General features: G+C 40.0%; 1 pseudogene; it reads left to right on the top strand.

The window, feature by feature from the left end:
- Positions 1–2,275, top strand: part of LOC104983614 — a 4,094-nt pseudogene extending 1,819 nt beyond the window's left edge.
- Positions 2,276–2,616: the final 341 nt, after the last annotated feature.

Genomic DNA, 2,616 nt, shown 5'->3' with positions numbered 1-2,616 from the left:
GTAAGGGTGGTATCATCTGTGTATCTGAGGTTATTGATATTTCTCCTGGCAATCTTGATTCCAGCTTGTGCTTCATCCAGTCCAGCGTTTCTCATGATGTACTCTGCATATAAGTTAAATAATCAGGGTGACAATATACAGACTTGACGTACTCCTTGCCCTATTTGGAACCAGTCTGTTGTTCCATGTCCAGCTCTAACTTGCTTCCTAACCTGCATACAGATTTCTCAAGAGGCAAGTCAGGTGGTCTGGTATTCTTGAATTTTCCAGTTTGTTATGATCCACACAGTCAGAGGCTTTGGCATAGCCAATAAAGCAGAAGTAGATGTTTTTCTGGAACTCTCTTGCTTTTTCAGTGATACAACAGACATTGGCAATTTGCTCTCATTCCTCTGCCTTTCTAAATCCAGTTCAATCATCTGGAAGTTCACAGTTCATGTACTGTTGAAGCCTGGCTTGGAGAATTTTGAGCATTATTTTGCTAGCATGTGAGATGAGTGCAATTGTGCAGTAGTTTGAACATTCTTTAGCATTGTCTTTCTTTGGGATTAGAATGAAAACTGCCCTTTTCCAGTCCTGTGGCCACTGTTGAGTTTTCCAAATTTGCTGGCATATTGAGTGCAGCATTTTCACAGCATCATCTTTCAGGATTTGAAATATCTCAATGGGAATTCCGTCACCTCCACTAACTTTGTTCGTAGTGATGCTTTCTAAGGCCCACTTGACTTCGCATTCCAGAATGTCTGGCTCTAGGTGAGTGATCACACCATTATCTGGGTCATGAAGATCTTTTTTGTACAGTTCTTCTCTGTATTCTTACCACCTCTTCTTAATATCTTCTGCTTCTGTTGGCCCATACCATTTGTGTCCTTTATTGAGCCCAGCTTTCCATGAAATGTTCCCTTGTATCTCTAATTTTATTGAATAGATCTCAAGAAAATGCCCTTACAGTGTAACAATCAACACAGAGGATGCACAAATACCTTGAGAGATGCTGAGAAGCTTTGTCTTGGGTTTGACTGTTGGAGTCAAGTAGCTAGCAGTTGCAACAATCAGAGACTTCTTAAAGCCACTGCTGCAGTCTTGCTTGCTAAAGAGGTTCCTGTGTACCTTTTTTCAAAATAACTTCCTACACCTCTTATATATCATATGCAGTCCAGGAGCTCAAAGCAGCTGGAGATGTGATGACTATTGCCTTTCACAGCTCCAGGGAAGACAATAGACAAAGGGTATTGGGATACCTCACGATAATGTGTGTGCGCTCAGTCGTGTCCGACTCTTTGGACGCCATGGACTGTAGCCTGCCAGGCTCCTCCATCCACAGATTTTTCCAGGCAAGAATACTGGAGTGGGTTGCCATTCCCTTTTCCACCCCATGATAAAGAAAATCCAAAATGTATAGGGGATTGTGTGGAGCCCTGGAATGGTTCCTGGAATGACAATTTAGTGGATGCCAGCTTACTGGAGAGAGACCCTCTATAAGACACTTATAAGAGACAAATGGGAGATCTGAAAAACAATGATTTTCACAGGGACTCAAAGTCAAAGACCACGTTGAAATTTGTTCATATATCATTTCATTGGCCAGACATGACCATGTGCAGTTGACTTTGCGAGTGTTTGGTTTAAAGCCTCCAGTTCCATGACCAGAACAAAAGTTCCTGATTCTACATTTTCTACCACTTAATGCCCAAATAGGAAGAAGGAGAATCTGTGCTGGAAATTTCTCTGAGGCTGGCAGAGAAAGAAAATGCTCAGATATGCTATCCACAGCTTCTGATGCAGACCAGCGGGCAGAGGCAGAACTTCCGGAGGATGGTCAATGGAAAGTTTTCACGGGAAATGAGTTAGCAACTTTCTTTGTGGGGAGGGTGAATATTTGGTTGCTGGAGGAAAAATCAATCAAGAAATTCTGATGTGAATAATTATATATTAGCCACCACAGTCTCCTCCAAAATTTTGAATTCAATTGCACTTTTTAAAAAATTTATTTTGAAAAAACATTACCAGATTTTAAATGGATTAGAAGTAGGATAAATGACCTAGAAAATGGGAAAGAAATCATTTTTGAACTTTAAGAGTCTTTTGGTTTTCTGTGTGAAACTTCAGTTTTCAATAAAAATGGGGTGAGTACAGCTGTTGCTGTTGCTGAGATGTTATATTAACTGGAAACCATAACCATAACATTGAGCCAGTAACCCATTAAGGTTTGTGAAAGATAGTCATATTTCTAAAACTTTATATTTCTTGTGTTATGCTCTGACTACCAATAAAAGTATATTTGAAAGTCTTCACAATATTGATTCTCCAAAAGAATATCTACCATACTGCATAATGGGACATTATTTCTTAATATGACAGCAGACAGCCTAATAAGAAATCTGTGCTGCCTGGGAATAAAAATAACCAAATGATTACATTTGTTACCAAACCCGGGTTCGGCCGTTCAATGTTCAAAAGACAGTAATCAAGAAGCAAGTGTCAGCAGACAAGAGAGGTGTTCTAATTAGAAAAGCCAGCAATTGCGGAGAAGATCTGTGGAGTAGACTCATGTCCCAAGACCAAATCCAAAGATTCTACTTGGCCATGACAGCTTTTAAAGGGAAAGGGTAATCT

Source organism: Bison bison, unplaced genomic scaffold (assembly GCF_000754665.1).
Source record: "Bison bison bison isolate TAMUID 2011002044 unplaced genomic scaffold, Bison_UMD1.0 scf7180017863004, whole genome shotgun sequence".
NCBI lineage: Eukaryota > Metazoa > Chordata > Mammalia > Artiodactyla > Bovidae > Bison > Bison bison.
This window is presented reverse-complemented; position numbering and strand designations above follow the sequence as displayed.